Here is a 19757-nt window from a genome sequence, read left to right as displayed (position 1 = left end):
GACCGCCATCATCCCCGCTGCCCAGGAGGCCACCGCCAGCCCAATCGTCACTGGCCAGGAGGCCACCGCCAGAGTCAGTGCCCAGGAGGGCAGCCCGATCGCCAGTGGCCAGGAGGCCACCGCCAGCCACAGCCCAGCTGCCCAGGAGGGCCCCGGCAGCCACAGCCCAGCTGCCCAACGAAGGACCGCCAGTCCCAGCCCAGCTGGGCAATGAAGGACCGCCATGGCAAGCACCGCTGAACAGGGCAAGCACCGCAAAACAGGGCAAAGACCGCCATGGCAATCACCGCTGAACAGTTCAGAAACTGCAAACTCAAGCACCGCTGAACAGGGCAAAGACCGCCATGGCAAGCACCGCTGAACAGGTCAGAAACTGCAAACTCAAGCACTGCCGAACAGGGCAAGGACCGCCAACTCAAGCACCGCTAGCCCATGAGCGGCAGGGGCAGTGATGCAACTGGGACCGTCACAGGGAGAGTGATGCACTCTGGGCACCAGTCCCCCTCCAGATCCAGTGGAGACATGCATCCACTACCTCTGTCCTGCACAGGAGGAAGCACTCTGGGCACAAAGCCCCCTCCAGAACCAGTGGAGACATGCATCCACTACCTTTGTCCTGCACAGGATGAAGCACTCTGGGCACCAGTCCCCCTCCAGAACCAGTGGAGACATGCATCCACTCAGTCTGTCCTGCACAGGATGAAGCACTCTGGGCACAAAGCCCCCTCCAGAACCAGTGGAGACATGCATCCACTCAGTCGGTCCTGCACAGGATGAAGCGCTCTGGGCACAAAGCCTCCTCCAGAACCAGTGGAGACATGCATCCACTCTGTCTGTCCTTTACAGGATGAAGCACTCTGTGCACAAAGCCCCCTCCAGAACCAGTGGAGAAAGGCATCCACTTGAGAGACTGTGGCTTTGCACTCCCCAGGATGGTACAGTGGTCAAACCACCCACTGTAGAGACTTGAGAGACTGTGGCTTTGCACTCCCCAGGATGGTACAGTGGGCAAATCACCCACTGCAGAGACTCGAGAGACTGTGGCTTTGCACTCCCCAGGATGGTACAGTGGGCAACCCACCCACTGCAGAGACTCGAGAGACTGTGGCTTTGCACTCCCCAGGATGGTACAGTGGGCAAATCACCCACTGCAGAGACTCGAGAGACTGTGGCTTTGCACTCCCCAGGATGGTACAGTGGGCAAACCACCCACTGCAGAGACTTGAGAGACTGTGGCTTTGCACTCCCCAGGATGGTACAGTGGGCAAACCACCCACTGTAGAGACTTGAGAGACTGTGGCTTTGCACTCCCCAGGATGGTACAGTGGGCAACCCACCCACTGTAGAGACTTGAGAGACTGTGGCTTTGCATTCCCCTGGATACATCAATGGGCATGGAGCCCCCTCGTGGATCTGGCATGGTGCACTCATCCGGCTGAGGTGCCCCACTTCCCTTCCCCCTGAGGTGCCTGTTGTATTTGTATCTGATGCCCCAGCAGTGTTCTCTCCGTTTTGATCAGGTATCTTGTGTGGGCCTCACCAATGCATTTTGGGCCCAGTGGTCCACGGACAATGACTTGTGCATTACCTGCACTACTAATCGTGGTGTATATTTTGTTGAATGTGTATATATATATATATATATATATATATATATATATATATATATATATATGTAGATATTTGGTTACTGTATTTTGATATATTACAATGGTTCCACTCATTTCCTTTGGTCTTTGCATTCTTCCGGGGGGGTTGGGGGTTGTTACTGTAATGTTTGGATATGCATTGGTGTGTGTGTTGTAGTGGGTGAGGGTCGGGGTGGGGGTGGGGGTGTTGCGTGTGTGTGTCCCTGTCTTTTGCCTCCCCCTCCCCTATGTCGCAGGTGCAGTACTCACCGTTGTCTTCGCCGCCGGAGTTGATGATCGTCCTATAGGAGCAGGAAGACTAGTGCAGGAAGAATATGGAGTTCAGGCTCCATGGTGCCCTCCTTCCTCGTGGAGTGTGTAGAGGTGAGCGTTTTCCCTTTGAAGTGGCTGTTTCCGCCGTGTTTTTATCCGCGGTGAAAAGGTGGCGGATTGGTAGGTTGTGATACTGTGGGCGGTCCTTTGTCTTCCGCCTGTCTGTTGGCGGTGACTGCCGTGCTGTTTGTTTGTACCGCCGTGGCAGTCGGAGTGTTAAAGTGGCTGTCTTTGTTGGCGGTTTCCGCCACGGTCATAATTCCCATTTTTTTACCGCCGGCCTGTTGCCAGTCTTACCGCCGCTTTAACACCGTCCGCCAGGGTTGTAATGACCCCCTTAATGCGTTCAGGAGGGATTGATTACAAGTGAGAATGGATTTTTAACAACAAACCAATTTAATAAACATAAAGAAAGGACTATGGATGTAATTACATCTACCATACCATCAACGCCATCTTGGAAGGATGCACCAACATTGAGTTATGCCTTTCAATGTAATGCTGAATCAAAATTAAAGCACATTTATTGCCAGACTGTGGAATATATCCATGAAATGCTGTATAATACATCAAAATACACAGAATAAATGCATGTCTTGGTATAAAATTAAACAGCAAAACCCATGGAGAAACTACATCCAAAAATCATGATACATGATCAGGAGTGGCTCGCAGTGCTAACAGGGGGAGGCGCATGGGAGGTGTGTGAAATTAAGTTTAAAAAAAATGTATCTTCATCTTCGCTGCCATCACAGACACCACCACTGTCACCGCCACACTGCTCCTCTAATGCAGGCAGGCTGCAGGCACAGACTCCCAGCCTGCACTGCAGCCAATTCTGATGCTTCTTAGAGCAGCGTCAGTATTGGCTGGGAGCCTATGCATGCACTCTCCAGCCTGGCAATTGTGTTGCTGGGCGGGAGAGAGCCTACTGCGCATGTGTGTTTGGCCGGCCCGAGACAGCCGGCCAAACATACATAAGCAGTGAGGAGGGAGTGATGTGCACTCCCTCTCAGTGCTCGTAACAGCCTCTGGTCCCACCCCTTTTACTAAAAACAATAATAAACATAGTTTATTATCGTTCTTTAGTAAAAGGTTTGCAGCAGCTGCTGCTGGCTGAGGGGGGTGACACTCCTCCGCCCTAGCGGAGGAGCCGTGCCTGTACGTGATGCTCCAGTAGGCGCCATTTTTTAAGATTAAAGCAGCAGTCGATAGAGCCTGTCAATACACCGCTTAACAAACATGTTTCTCACATGTGGCATAAATGTAAATATGCTACTACATAGCCCTACAGTACATCGAAAAAGTACAATGAATATATTGACATGAGATAAGGCAACGAGAAAAAGAGAAAATGCATTGCGATAGTCAAAATGAATAATGCCCCAGTGGGTTTGTAGTCATAATGTCATTTGTCAAATGGCAACATTCTTGTCAACCACATCATGTTTCCTGGCATATGTTCACATAATACTCATCAATTCAAACCAAGTGGGTATTTTCATACAGATCTATGTCATCCAAAGATATTAAAATAAGTAAATGAATGAAGATGATTTGCTTAATTTGCTTAACTACATCATCAAAAACTGAAAAAAAGAACATACTTCAACAGAAGTTTGAATATCATAATAAATAAAAAATAATAACCATTCATGTGATTAAGGATAATTCAACCTACCACAGTTCTCTATTTTATATAATCATATGCCCAAGATTATATTCTAAACTCATGCGACACCCTATGTTAAAGGAATTTAAAGGAATTCAAACTCAAAATAGAATATAAACAAGAAAATTATTGGTTAGCTTAAGTATTCACCTATTAACTACCCAGTCATTCCCAATAACACCTGTGTGAAAACATAAGAAAATATGAGCCAGATGTACAACCATTTTTAGCAGTCGCAAACAGAGATTCGGCCCATTTGCCATCGATATAATGGCATCTGGCATGTACAAACCCTATTTTGCAAGTCAGTAACCTATTACCAAATCGCAAAATAGGGCTTGCAAGTTGTGATTAGGAAGGGGTGTGCCAAGGGCATCCCTTCCTAATAGTGAGTTGCAGGGGGATGTATGATTATTTTGTGACCAGAATGCCGTCACAAAACAATTGCAGTCTACGCTTAACAGAAACATTTCACTTTTCTTTATGAAATGCATCCCGTTTTTCTTTAGGGAGAGTGGCTGTATTTAAATAGTTGCTTTCTTTAAAAGCAAAAACAGACATGGTGGTGTGCTGTACCGGCAGACCACCATCCCTGTGTTATTGCCCATTCCCAATGGGTCCCAAACTGCATTCTGCCTCATGAATATTGATGAGGCAGATCAATTGCGATCCCTTTGGGAATTGCTAAATATGTGTGTGTGACACATTAGTACATTTCCTTTTGCGACTCGCAAATTGCGAGTCACAAAAATGTGCTATTTGCAAATCACAAAAGGAAATGGTTGTACATCTGGCCCTCTCTAATTGAAACCAAGTACTTAAAAGAGGGTGGAAGGTCAGCAAAAATTCTCACTGATAATAACAAGGCAGTTATAACCAATACAATATGATCATCAACCTAAATGCAAAGCTAATTCTTCGTCCATGTTAGACATGGCATCTTTTGGCATGACTCCTCCTGACTTTTTGCTTTCTGACCTCCTGTTTTGACAGTGTGCTGAACTTCGTTTTTGCTGGCTTTAGGACACTTGGCACTTTTTCACTGCTGACCACATTGTGCATGTGGTCAGTGTCCTAAACATGCGAACATTGGCTTCTCCATGACTTGTATATTTGATTTACTAGTAAGTCCCTAGTAAGGTGCACTATGTGTGTCCACGGCCTGTAAGTCAAATGCTACTAGTAGGCCTGCAGCGCTGGTTGTGCCACCCACTACGGTACCCTTTCAAACATGTCTCAGGCCTGCCATTTCGACATGGCAAGTGTACCCACTTGCCAGGCCCAAACATTTTGATTACATGTAAGTCACCCCTAAGTTAAGCCCTGGTTAGCCCCAAGGGCAGGGTGCAGTGTATTTAAAAAGTTGTCTTGTACTTTTAACTTGAACATGTCCAGGTAGTGAAAAACTCTTAAATTCATTGTTCACTACTGCAAGGACTTTCTCTTCCATAGGCTAATGTTGGTGTTACATTGGAACATCTTCTAAGTGTAATTTCCAATTGGTAAAAGACAGAAGAGTGGAGTTTTGTGTATCTGGACTCACTATTTGGTAAAGTTGTTTTTTAAGTTGCAAGTCTGAAAATGCCACCTTTAGAAAGATGGCATTTTCTTTTTTTATCCATTCTGTACCTTAGCTTATCTCTGAATACATGTCTGGGTTTGGGTGACAGCTACATTGGTGCATTGTCTCCGGACAGCCACAAACAGGAAGGTCTGGGTGTGACAAGAGATGCATCTGCATTCATCTGTATACTGATAGTCGTCCTGGGCAGGGAGAGACAGTTCACACACTTAAATCTGAATAAGCTATGTTCGGCCCTCACACAAAGGGCTAATTACCCTCACTAGCCTTCTGGAGCTAGGGCTGGGTTGAATAGTAACCTTGTGCACTTCAGAGAATTATTTTGAAGTTACCCCTACATCAAAGGCCATTTTGGGAATAAGTACTGGGCCTCTGATACCATGAACTCAGAACACTTCTGAACTGAGGACATTCTACAAGGAAGAAGGACCGCTGTGCTGTGAGAAGGGAATGTCACTTTGCTGTTTGCTCTTCTATGTTGGCCTGCTGCCTGATACTTCTTGCCTAAGAGTGAGAGGACTGGATCTTACTCTCAACATCCTGCAAGCTAAAGTTTTTCAAAGAGCCTGACTGCGCTTGCCTCCTGTTCCTAAAGCCTCAGGGATATCAAAAACTTCACCTGCATCTTGCTACCACCCCCTGGCTCTTCTGCTGTGAGTCCTGCTCTGCCAAGTAGTGCCAAATCCAGTCCTGGACCCTTGGAGGTTAGTGTGGTGCCGCAATACAAGAACTGACACAACGCCACATGTGCGTCACTTGGAAGCGACACATCCCACTGCAGAAACACTGCTTTGCTGCTGCCTGCACCAAAGCTGTGGACACCGCTCACCGACTGTGTGACACAACAGCCCCGACTTACAAGACAGCCCCTGCTTGGCCGACACAGCACTGATGCATCGGAACCAGTACTCATCGCTTCTGGACATCGACGCACCAACGACATTGCCCGATCAGGAAACAACACATCGCCTGCCTTCGCAACACATCCCCTCCTGTGGATCAATGCATCATCACCGAGCATTAACGCAACAAAGGTACTGTCAGCAGGTCTGCATGACTTCTGTACCTGGCCCACTCTCCATCGTGGTCAGACTGCACTTTTGAATTTGCCCCAGTCCAGCGCAACCAAATTGCTCCGGTTAGAGCCACTGTCTTCTCAGCATTGCATTTTGAATTAACCTTTAATAATTCATAACTTTACTTGTGTATGTTGGAGTTTTGTCATTTTGGTCTTGTATGATTCAGATAAATATTGTTATTTATCTAAACCACTGTGGAGTTTTTTTGTGGTGTCTGCAATGCGATACTTATGCATGTGCACAAATACTTTACACATTGCCTCTTTAGTTTAGCCTGACTGCTCTGTGCCAAGCTAGCAGAGAGTGAGCACAGGTAAACTTTTAGTGTGCATCCTATGTGCCCTGAATAGAATTGTGGTCCCTACCTGGATAGACAGAGTGCAAACCTCTGCCAAATAGAGACCCGATTCTAACAGTCCATATTAAACCCTGTTGGGTGCAGTGTGCTGAAATTGATTATGTGTCTCGAGTTCAATCTTCTCCACGACAGCACTCTATCACCACCTTGGATATTAAAAGGGATCTGATCAAAAGTAAAGAATTGCAACAGGCCTGAGTCATCTGAAATGTCTCACAACTGGATACTGTTTATCACAGCAGGTGATTGCTTTCGTATATTCCAATATGCATTTTTTCACTTTGTAAGTCATACTGCCGATATAGTATAGATTGCAGGGTCATCTCAGGGCATATACACAGTAATCAAAATTTCAGGATAGCCCTTTTAAAATCTTAAATTCCTGGTTTGTCTTTGGTATAGTGAAAGAGTGTACATGTTTACTAACTTTGCAAGCTTTGCAATTTTCACATGCCACACAACCTGCAGTTCGTATAGATCCCATACCATCCTGTGTCCTAGATACCATGTTATTACACAGCATGTCCTTAGGTGATTTACTTCTTCTGAAGGTGTTTGTAAGGTGAACTGACACATATTTGGAATCAATGTCATTAGTATGGAGAACATGCCAGTGTTTCTGTAACCCATCCCTCACTTTGTTGGCCTGTTTACTATATGTGGTGATTAATATTATTGGTTTAACTATATTAGATGATCTATTCCCTGCAACCAATAAGGCTTCTCTTTTCAGTTTATCCACCTTGAGCAAGTGGCCTTTAGGATTTGTGAGCAATAGCATCTTATGCGTCATCTCTTCACCATGACTTTCTTTTCTTCTTCCAATGCAGCATCCTAAAGGCTTTTTAGAAAAGCCATGTCTTACATTCTCTGTTCGTATCAGAACATTTCTGCCCCAATGAAATGGGGAAAATGTCTTACAACTTTTCTTACTGGCCTCTAGTTCTCTCCAATTTGAGGAATTATGAGTTTGAGGAATGGACGAAGAATCTTGAATTTGTTCCATTCCTAGCCAGGCTTCCCATCCTGAGAGGCTAGCATCTCCCATTATCACCACTAATGGTAAGGAGGATAAAGGAACTCCCGTCTTGATATTTGCCTCAACTGAACACCAAGATTCCTCTTTTAACTCTGGAGGCATGTGCAGACTTTTGTTCAAATCTAGAGAAAACAGAGACAAGAATAAACCTCATCAGCAGATGTAGGTGGAACCTGGCCCACATCCTCGTGGACCTGCAATCAAGGTGAAACTTTAGGAACTTCCTGAGTGATGAGATCAGTTATGTGAGATTTGATCTTTGACACTCGAATGTCTGGGAAAGAGAAATTCCCAGTTCCTTTTGACACCTTGCTCCTATGAAACATACATATTGAGTGGGTTCAAATGTGTTTTTTCCCAATTGATGAAGAATCAATGGTCTTGCAATACTGATAGTAGCCTGTCCGTATGTGCTGATACAATTTCCATTGACTTTCCCTGAATAAGCAAACTGTCCAAATACGAACAGAGCTTGCATTTTTGTAAATACTCATGGGGAGGACTTTAACCCTGAGGGCAGAACTGTGAACTGAAAATGTTGAAATCTCAAATGTTTTATATGCTTCTCTGAAGAGGATGTGAAGATACACTGAGGTATACAAAAAGTGATTGATAGAATGGTTGAATTAATCTCAGCCACTCATAATTACTCGGGCCACACCGCGTCCTTCTTTTTGTGCACAGCATTTTATCTCAGTTTGGATCCAGCCATATGCAAATCAGTCTTTACCATGCTCCAATGCGAACAGTTCAGCCCAAACTGTCAGGCCAGGTCCTCCCTGAACCAGAACACAAGTAACCTAGGACTGGTTTCACCCTGTAGGGCTCATGAGCCAGGTATAGCTTGGTTATAATGGCACATGTGCACGGGACCCACGACTGGGAATACCCGTCCCACTTATGGTGACATAATGAAGAAAATAAAAAGTAATGGATGGAATGCTTGAATTAATCTTAGCTACTGGTATTACTGGAGGCTACATCCCATTTTTTAGGAATTGGGCTACATACCACAGGTCAGAGTTCATATAGACCACACATAAATGGTGCACACCTGAAAATGTCAAGTCACTTCTTGGGATGGAATTACAAAATGTGTTTCGTTTTCTATATTTATGGAAGAAAACATTTTACAAACAGTGGGGCATATTTACAAGAAAGTGGAGCATCATAGATGAGGTGCCACTTGTCTTGCGCCCCCCTTCCGGCACCTAAGAACACCATGGCTGCGCCGTATTTATGATACAGCACCCCATAGAGGTCGCTAGGCCAATAGTGTCAGAGTTTTTAATGGTATTGTGGTGCTTTGTTGCACTAGCATCAAAAATGTTGGCGCTAGTGCAGCAAAGTGCAAGGAGGCCCATAGGTCACTATGGGTCCGTCATTTTAACACCTGTTTGAGCAGGCGTTAAAAATGATGCATTTTTGTGGGCTTCCTAGCGCTGGAATGCCCCCTTACATACATTATGCCTGACGCAGGCATAATGTGTCACAAGGGGGTACAAAGTGGCGCAATCATGAATTACACCACCTTGTAAATATGGTGTGGCAAAAATGCATCCTTAACGCCATATTATCATCAAAGCAATGACGCTAATGTGGCGCAAGGAGGAGCTAGGGGCTTGTGAATAAGCCCCAGTGTATTTTATCTTACTGGGAATGTATTTGAATCTGGGACATAGATTTCTGTTGTAGCAATTAACTTGAAGTTGCAGGAGATGAAGGATGGCGGTGAAAAATCTTTGATTATGGAACTGTAGACAGCAGTATCTCATTAAAATTAAAAGACCAACAAAAATGATGTTCTGTACATACCAAAATATAGCTTAGCTGAGACACTATCCCTGGGGCCACGACGTTTTGCTAAGTGTTTTCTCGGTATAAACTCTTCTGCTCCTGCAGATAATGCAGTGGGGACGCTTCCTGTGTCACACAAAGTCAGTCACCGGACTAATTACAGTGCAGCTGAAAGCCTGAAGCAATATTCTCTGTTGGAAATCTTGTACGAAATCCCGCACTTTATTCAGTTCTGAACGAACACCCTGGCACGGTTCCAAAGTTCAAGGACGTACTGTAGGGCACTGAAAGCAGACAGCGAGGCCTGTGCCTGGGAACCGGCGCTTCCGCCGGTTAGTCGTTCCAACACACATCCTGCTCAAGTCCAAGAGCTGAAAAATAGAAAATACAGAAATGCTCACGTTACATAGAAATACATTTTTCTGCGGCGGATGTCTCGAACCAAATCCTTGATTACCCTTTGCCAGTTGTGTTGGATTTTGGAAAACGAGCGGTGGAGTTCCACTAAAGACGGCAGCGCAGAAAAAGCGGCTTCTCTGCGCCTTCCATTCTGTTCATGAGTCCAGTTCTGCCTGTTGTTCTTTTCACAAGAGGTAATCCTTATCTAATCGCTTGTGTTATGTGTTCATAACAGCGCTGTAAATGGGCCGGTGCTGTCCGGTACGGAGTACCGGCACTTTTTTATTTTGAGAGGGCGAGTACCGGCACATCTCAAGAAAAACGTAATGCTTTCAGTTGGAGAGTACCGGCACTTCTCAGAAACGAACAGGTACTTTGGCACAGAGTACCTGCACTTTAATTTTTCCATTTCAAGCACTGGTTCATACAATTGGAAAAATTGACTTGTAGGCACTTTCTGGCACTTCAGTCAGTGGCGGCTGATGACATCTGAAAATGGTGAGGCATAAAAGTTTGCTGTAGCGAGCAAGCGTAGCCAACCAACATAAGGTGGGAGGGAGGCGTTGGGTGTGGTGTTCTTCCCCTGGGACATTTTTGAAAAAGAAGTGGGCAAATGGTGCATTTTAAAGCAAATTTGAGAAAGCAAGAAGGTTTATAAAGCAATTTTGAAAGTGTAGGCTTAAAATATTTAAACACATAAAAATGCTCCATCTCTTACTGAATTAAAATTGTTCAATGGTTAGTCTAGTTTGTAACATCAAATTGTATTGTGCGCAAGGAAGGTTTCTAATTATCCTACCTGGACTCAGGGTTGTCTCTGCATTGCATCTGGTTGGTAATTAAGGCTGAAAATCTTCCTCCCATATTGGTTATCTTATAACAACAAGGGTAAGTATGAAAAAAGAAAATGTAAATTATGTTTTGAGCAAAATAGTAACAGGTTGTACCTAATTTACTATGCAAGTACATATATATTAAATGATCGGAGCCTCCGTTCTCTTCATCAGAGCCTCTGGCAACCTTTTGAGTCTGTGCATACAAGGGGCACTTGATGGAAGAATATGCCCCAAATGAGATGTCACAGAAGTGGCGTCTCTAGAGAGGCCTAGTTTATAAAAGTCCTAATGTGTCCCCATCCCCCCTAAAACTTACTTACAGCCACCACTGAACCCCAATACTGTTATAAAGGCTGCAAGGAAAATACCAACTCAGCACAAAGTTATTTCCTAATACATGGAATATGAACCTTTTTGGCTGTTGAGCTTTAAAATTAGTTCAATGCACATGCCTTATGGTTCCCTATGATATTTAATGCAGCATATATTTCTGGACAACATACTGAAGTAATTTCAATAACTTTACCACTAGCTCCAGTGACACTCAGATGTTTGTGTCACTGAAGTAGGCCTTAAATTAATATGCAATTCATATGTGTTTCCACCAGGCCATTTTCCTGAACTTCTTCCTCACCGCATTGTAATATGCTGTTACTTTACCACACTTGTTTTACTGCATTTAGAGTATGCGCATTGTGTTATTTTTTTTAATGTGTTGTCCCGTGTCAGGAGCCTTGACAGTGTTGGCTGCATTCTAGGTTTGAGAATGTTAAGCTGGAGGCAGTTGCCCACAGCCTCTCAACCTGAAAGGTTGTCGTCGCGGTCGTGGGTCCATTTTTACAATAAAGAAACTTACCAAAACTACAAAGTGTTCCTGGAAGATTCTGTTAATTGGAAATACTAACTTTGGTAGATATCGCCCAGCCCCCTACATTTTATGGTACCAGGAGTGGAGTACAGTTTCTTTGTCAGACAGGAAAGAACCCACCGACCTGGATCTTGTGCTGTTTGGAGCGGTTGCAGTTTCGGCGGTCTTCTCGTTTCCTGGTTGGCGTGAGACTTAATTTCAGCGGACGACCTATTGCCAAACTGATCGCTTGGCTGTCACGTGACCCAGGGGCTGCTGGGGCCTTTGTTATGCCATTGAATATACTTTAGAAGATGCGTGTAGTGGGCTGGGCTGGGCGATCTCCGCCAAAGTGGGTATTCCCAATTAACAGACTCTTCCAGGAACGCTTTGTAGTTTTGATAAGTTTCTTTATTGCAGGAATGGACCCACGACCACGGCGACAACCTTCCAGGTCGAGAGACTGCAGGCAACTGCCTCCAGCTTAACATTCTTGAACCTAAAATGCAGTCAACACTGTCAAGGCTCCTGACACGAGACAACACATTCAAAGAATAACACAATGCACAATATTCTAAATACAGTATAACAAGTGTGGTAAAAGTAACAGCATATTACATCATCTTGCCTCCTTACAAAACACCAAAACAAAAAAAGAAACTTTACAAAATGCAGAAGATATATAGTTTAACAGAAAATCGTCAAATCTAGAAGGCAATCTAACCATACTGTTAGGACGTTCACATAACACACCACAATTCTCTTGACATTTGATGGAATCCTCTTCCTGAATAATGCCAGAAATAGAGGCTCCTTCAATACTACCTTTTCCATAATTTAAATAAATCTCTGGAAGAACAGAAACATACATGCTAACAAGCTTGATTATTGTTCCCAATAGAAATGTCAGCAGAAATAATATTGCCTGTGTTCAATTGGATATCCTGGTCAGAATATAATTTTTAAAATATTTCAGTTTGAGCTGCAGATATCGGTGCAACACTATTTCTATTCCACCATCCCTTTCCTTCCAACAACAGAGAATTATTTTTTGCTTTAAAAACTTTAATGGGCATAGAAAACTTGGATTCCCCTTTCAGTACTCTTTGCGTTTTTTTTAATCAACACATGGTCTTGCACATTCACTTGGGTTTCTTTGACCCTATTTCTAATGTCATAGTTCATTTTTTGTATTATTTGTTTATTTGACACTGTGTTCTTCAATTTGGTTAAATCAATGTCTTCCATCCCATTAGATTTGTAATTACTCTTTTGTATAAGCCAAGATGGTAACAGATTGGTTCTTGCTTTCCTCCCTCTGAGTAGTATAAATGGGGATTCCTCAGTAGTAGAATGGGGAGTAGTGTGGTATCCCCATATTTTCTCTTGAAGAAAACAAAATACCTCAATATTGGTAGCAACAGCAGTTTGCATGCCCTCCTTCAAAAGACGTTTTTCTTTTTCTACCAAACCATTGGACGCAGGACTGTACGATGCCACCTGAGAATGCCTAATGTTAAGTTTCCTCAACAAATCTTCCATTTTCTTTGAAGTGAAGTTTTCTCCATTATCAGTAACAATAGAAGAAGGAGAACCTTCCAAACACAAGAGTTTTACAAGAAATGAAATCACAGAATCTGAATTAGCATAGTCAACAAATGAATGATAAATCCATTTGGAAAAATAATCTATCACTAAAATTAAATGTTTCATCTCCTTTGGCAAGATATCAAATGGACCTGAAAAATCTGTGGCTGTATCATCCCAAGCCTTACCTGGAAAAGGAACAGAACATAATGGTTTAGTTGTGCATTTCCAATGTTTATCAGAAACCACACAATGTGAGCAACTATTCACAAAATGAGATACCTGTTTATCTAAACCCGGCCACCAATACGCTTCTTTAATTATCTTAATAGTGGCAGAAATTCCTAAATGCCCTTCATGAGCAATTTTCACAATTTTGATCCTTAGATCATTAGGTGGAACAAACAAGTTACCTCTCATTCATATGTCGTTTTCAAATGAAATTCACTGGCTATTTGTTTGAAAGTTCTCATTTCACTACTGAGATTCTTCTCTGATGGCCAACCACTGTTGATGTATTGGGAAACCTGTAGTAAAATGTTGTCTTCTGACATGGCTAAATTCCACTCTCCCATTGTTATGTTACCATCACAGGCTGAAATAGCACCAACTAGCCCAACCAATCATTCAGTATCTTGCTTTTCTGTCACATCATCAGAATATTGTAATGGTATACGAGAAAGACAATCAGCACGAGTGTTCTTCCCACCTTGTACATACTTTACTCTTAGATCGTATTTCTGCAAATTAGACAGTAGATGCACCAAATGAGCAGAAGCTTTTCCCAGACCATTTCTACTGAGTAGATGCACTAATGTTTTATGGTCAGTATATACGTCACAGCTAGTTCCCCATATGTAAGTTTTGAATTTGTGGACAGCCCACACACAAGCTAGAGCCTCACTCTCAATGGTACTGTAATTGCTTTCCACTTCAGAAAGTGTTCTGGATGGAAAAGCTACAGTATTCTCCTGTTCTTTGACCCACTGACCAAATACAGCACCTAGACCTTTCAAACTGGCATCCACAGGTATGAACGATTTTCCAAAAGGAATGAAAGCTTTTAGGGAAAGAGCAGATAAGACCAACTCTTTGACATTTTGAAACTTTTTATTGTCCTGGTCATCCCTCACAAACTTATTGCCTTTTTAAAGTAAGGATCTTAAAGGTTGAACCATTAATGCATACCCTGGCACGAAGTGTGCTTAGTACTTGCGCAAACCCAAAAACAAACTCAGGGTATTGTTATCAGTGGGAGGAGGAGCATCTTTGATAGCTTCTAAATTGCAAAGCTTTGGTTTTATACCATCCCCTGATATAGTATGACCTAAATACTCAACCTCGATGATCATAAGCTTGCACTTGTCTGTTTTAACTGTCATACCACAGAATTGTAAAATGTTAAAAACTTTCTTCAAAACTAATATATGTTCTTCAGCCTTCTCAGTATAAACAAGTATATCGTCTTGAAATGCCAAAACATTTCCTATATCCCCGAACAACATGTTCATCATCTTCTGAAAGACACTTGCTGCGGATTCTAAGCCAAATGGAAGCCTACGATATTTAAATACACCAAAAGGACTAATAAATGTCGTAAGCGTCTGACAATCTTCACTAAGTGGAATTTGATGATATGCCGAGCATAGATCTATGGTTGAAAAGACTTTAGAGTTACCTACACTTGTAATCATCTCTTGGATGCGGGGAAGAGGTTGACAATCAACTAAAATATTTTTATTGAGGGCTCTTAAGTCAACACACAATCTAAGGTCACCAGACCTCTTTTTAGTAAGAACAATAGGTGAAACCCATTCTGAAGAGTCAGTAGGTGTAACTATTCCATCAGAAACCAATTTGTCCAATAGTTTTTTAAAGTTTTGCCTGATGCTTAAAGGAATTGGTCTAACTTTATGTATTATTGGTAAACCTCCTTTCTTGAGCTTGATACAATGTTCAAAACCTTGAACATTACCTACTTTATATAAGAAGACATTGGGAAATTGAGTCTTCAGTTCTTCAATTATAGAAACAGGAGACAAAACAGACAAAACTGAATCAGCATCACCTGGTAGATCTCCTAGAACAATTGGTATGTCATGACCAGGACGTGAAACTATTCCAAGCTTCATTAGGTCCTTCCAACCCACAATATCTCATTGATTGCAACATATATCTTGGTAATAATATATCTGCCAAGAATCTCTAATTTTGTCCGGAAAAACCCAAGTAGTTCTATATCTTGTTCACCAAATGCCTTTGGATTTATATCAGGGCATTCCAAAACATTAGATTTGGACCAAAAACAACAATAAGTGCTATCTGCCAGAATCGTCACCGGTGCTCCAGAATCTGCCATGACAGTCACTTTTTTACCATCTAATAAAGCCTCACATATAGGTCTCTTGAAGCATTCCCTTTTTATCCCTACAGTTGGATGACTAGGTAAATCCCCAGTCAGAATTACATTAAACAACTTACTCATGCACTCCTGGACATCATCCTCTGAACCCTTTGTATATACATTGCTAATTCGTACTTTGGACAAATTGTTAGTTAGGCTTGGATTGGACTTGGTACCTCTGCACACTTTTTGAAAATGTCTTCTTTTGCAACACTTCAGAATTTTTTTTCCTATGGCCAGACAAAAATAACTATTCCCAATATGATTATGCGAGCCACACTTGAAGAAAACAATCATGCTTTGCACCGGACCTTTCCTAAATTTTAAAGACTTATCACTAACAGCACAAATTGAATAATCTTCTGTTACACAGCTAACCGCTAAGTGAGAGCCATGATTGGATAAAACTTTAGAGGAGACAATGGACCTCTCAATACTTTTCACAATATCAATCGTCTCTTCCAACGTGGAATCGCGACAAGCTAAAGGACGCTCTTGTATTTTTTTCAAAAAACAATAAAATACAAATTGGTCTTATATATATATATATATATATACATATATATATATACGTATATATATATATATATATGTGTATATATATATATATATATATCTACATTGCTACCAAAATCACATTTGGCTGCCAAGACACGTAACATATCAACTTATTCTTCAACTGATGGTTCAGCTGACTGCCTGCACATGGCAAAATTAAACCTTTCTAATTGAACACTGAATTCATCTGAATATTGCATCTTCATTCTTTCTTTTCCTTCCACATTCATGTTCCATGCTGAATCTTCACTATGTGGTGTCAGAATAGGTGTCAAATAGTCAAAAACAGGCTGTCCAGTGACACCCAAATCTTTAACTATTAGGGCCGTTTTCCCAACTGGTGAAAAGTCACTAGCATCAATTGCTGTAAGATAATTTTCATAGATCCTCAACCACTCAGACCACTTTAAATCTGTTTTTTCACCCTTCTGTAAGAAAGGTGGAGGTTGAACAACCCCTCGAGTTGATGCTGTATCCCAAAATAAAATATAAATGACCAAATAAACACAAAAAAACTTGACTATGTAAGTAAAGCTCCACTAATACCTAAATCAATACAGCCAAAACATGAGAATACAGTAAATAGAAAATACTCTTATAAGCAGAATGAAACAAATGCAGGAAAAAACATATACTGTTAGATTTAAACCCCCCAAACATCTAGGAAAAACAACTGCAGATGTTCCTCAATTGATTAATTGTCTTAATATTGTCAACTGTAAAAACACCAGCATGTAGAAAAAACAACGTTTCTAGCCATTATAATTTTTTTTTTTCTCCCCAAAACAGGCTCAGAACGATGTGTCCAGGTGTCTTCCCTCTGTAAAGCACGTTGTATCCAGGCAACAATGTTATTGATTAAATAAATTTGCTGCGTCAGGGTATCCAGGCAACCGGCAAGTTTCTTGCAAGTGAAATCATCATATTGTACAGGCTCAAGTCGTTGTAGTCAATTTCAGGCTTTGTTTCACGTGTAGAGCGTCATCTGGTATCCTAGCAACCAGCTTCCAGTCCTCCCGCCGTACACGTTGAATGCGTTAAAAATTATACCACGCGCTGAGTTGCGTGTAGCGCATCATGTGGTATCCAAGCAACCAGCTCCAGGGGCCCCAACAGCACAGCGTCCTGACCTGAGAGCTCCAGAGTGAGAAAGGTGTACTTTTTTTGGGGGGGCCCTGCAAGTTTTGTTACGCCACTGAGTATGTTTACTGGGCATCCTGCCTACTGAAGCGTGTTTGCGCTTCCTGCCACTCGGGCTAGTGTTGGGGTCGAAAACAAATTGCCATGAACAGGAAAGGCTCAAAAACTATTGTGTTTGTCTTGGCAAAGGGATTTGAGTAAGTGGACGTTATCTGAAAGGTGTACTGAAATAAAAGACCCTACTATGCATGTTGCATTGTAGTTGTTTGTCCTTTTGAGATGATTACGTACAAATGAAGCAGGATGAATCTGATTATCCCACTAGAATTTTAAGGCCAGTAGAAAGGATCTGTCCAGATACCTGCGGAGGAGATGTGGCCAAATGGCAAAAACTGCTAACTTTGAAACTAAGAACCCAGTTTCTAGTGCTGGCATCAGCTTGACATTGTGTGATTTTGGGCAAGTCACTTAATCTTTCTGAGTCTAAAAAATAAAATATGTAATGTAACTGGTTCTCTTGTTCAGCTATCTAATGCCCTTGGACCAAGTTTGCGTTACAAAACTACAAAAGATAAGTAAATAGTGAAAGTCAATACGAGAGTTATTGCTTTTCAATCTGGTGGATACTGAGCTACTATAATGCTGCAACTCACTCGTTTGAAGCGGTTCATGCACATTCTTTTGCATTTCATCATCAAGGATGTCATGTACAGTAATGCAAGCATGGAAAATAAACCTCTTAGTGTCAACGAAAGTAGCTATTTAAAATTAGGGTGCAGCTGGCCCCTCACATCTGTTGCTCCAATAGATGCTGCACCCCTGGCAGCCATGGTCATTGCTTTCCTTACACAGCCACATGGATTACTGAGACCATTGGAGTGAAAAACAGACCTGGCCTTTATAGGTTTCTTTTTTAACAAAGTTCAGAAAATAGACCACGGCTACCTACACGGAGAGCCCCTTGTCTATTCCGCTCACAGGTCTGTTGTTTGCCCCAACTTCTGTATCTGCAAGATCGGTAGTTATCAAAAGGCACTGGAACCACGGTCAAGTACAAAGCTAAGGTTTAATTGTCATGACATTTGTGATATTTTTTTTTCTGCACGCTTTGAAATTTTTTGAGCGAGCCTTAATGGTTTTACAGAGAAAAAATTAATAACTGTAAAAAAACAGTATTCCAAGACAATGTCTGGCCACCTCTTTCTACGAGTGGTGGAGGTCATACATAATTATCAGTGGTATTGCTAATAAGAATTTGTTGAAAGCACATCATTAACTTGCGGGGTGGTGGCTGGTGTGCATGGCCAGGGGTAATCAGTATGCCATTCTTGTCTAAGTTTTTAGCTTGCAATAATAATGCAATAATACCTTGCACCTTGATTACACTGTTGAGGTGGAAATCTTCATCTGCATATGCCCTCAGCTCTACTCTATAAAGGGATCCGCACCGACTGACATCTACACATTGTTGTGATGATCACACAAGGCTCAGAGTCAGGACAAGTGAGACTTGAGCCCGGACACAGCACAAGGTGATCTCCTTCTCGCTAATTGTCTCTCCCCGCTCCCTTGTGCAGACAACCCATGGTGCACGAAGAAGTGGTAGAGACAGGCTGGCTGAGCAGCCCAGCAATGGCAGAAAAGGCCAATCAGTGCATGGCCTCACATTAAGCCATTGCAGTGATTGGGCATGCTTCGTGGGCAGAGCCTTCTGCTCAACCCCCGCTGCCTGACTCATGTGCACACACTGCATCAGTGGCCTAACCTAGCTGCATGTTTCAGCCAATCCAGATGCTGCTACCTTGCTGTTACACTACGTGAGAGTAACGCCAAGATTGGCTCGGGCAGGCACACTCACCCCTCATTAGGAGACCTGGGGTTGTGGCTTTGATCAACCCCCGCTCACTAATGTGCAGGTAGAGAGAGGCCTCTAATGCGTATGTTGGGCTAGCCAGAAAAAGGCAGCAGTCCAACCTGACATGTGCACTTTGTAGACCTAGGCACTGGGTGCTGCTTAGCTGATGAATGTGTGCCTGTCAACATCTTTAAGCCCCACCCATCTTCAGAACTGCTGACTGAAACCGGCCCGTGGCTAAAGGCTGACTATTCACATAGATGTAATTTGGGCTGGGGGGTCAAAATATGAGTGGGGCAACACCCCAACACCTTAAGGCAGGAACCGCCAGAGGCTTCAGTACAACAAAAATTGGAACATAATTATAGACAGTTCCTTCGGACTACACAAGTGCAGCTCAGCTGGTGGCAGGGCCAGATTGGAAATCAAAATCAGCCTCTGTAAAAATGTTCAAACCAGCCTCACACTGTAGGAGGGTGCAAGTAGAATGATGGGCAATGATGGCACGGGTCATGACTGCCTATTCTGTTCTTAAAATAGTCCTGAAGCCTGGAGACTACCCTGAAAAGGCCAGAGTGGCAGAAAGACCAGTCTGCCCTGGCAGGTGGTATGTGGAGTGGCAGAGGCTATGTCCACCCACCAT

The sequence above is a fragment of the Pleurodeles waltl genome, chromosome 5, assembly GCF_031143425.1.
Source record: "Pleurodeles waltl isolate 20211129_DDA chromosome 5, aPleWal1.hap1.20221129, whole genome shotgun sequence".
In the NCBI taxonomy this organism is placed as follows: domain Eukaryota; kingdom Metazoa; phylum Chordata; class Amphibia; order Caudata; family Salamandridae; genus Pleurodeles; species Pleurodeles waltl.
This window is presented reverse-complemented; position numbering follows the sequence as displayed.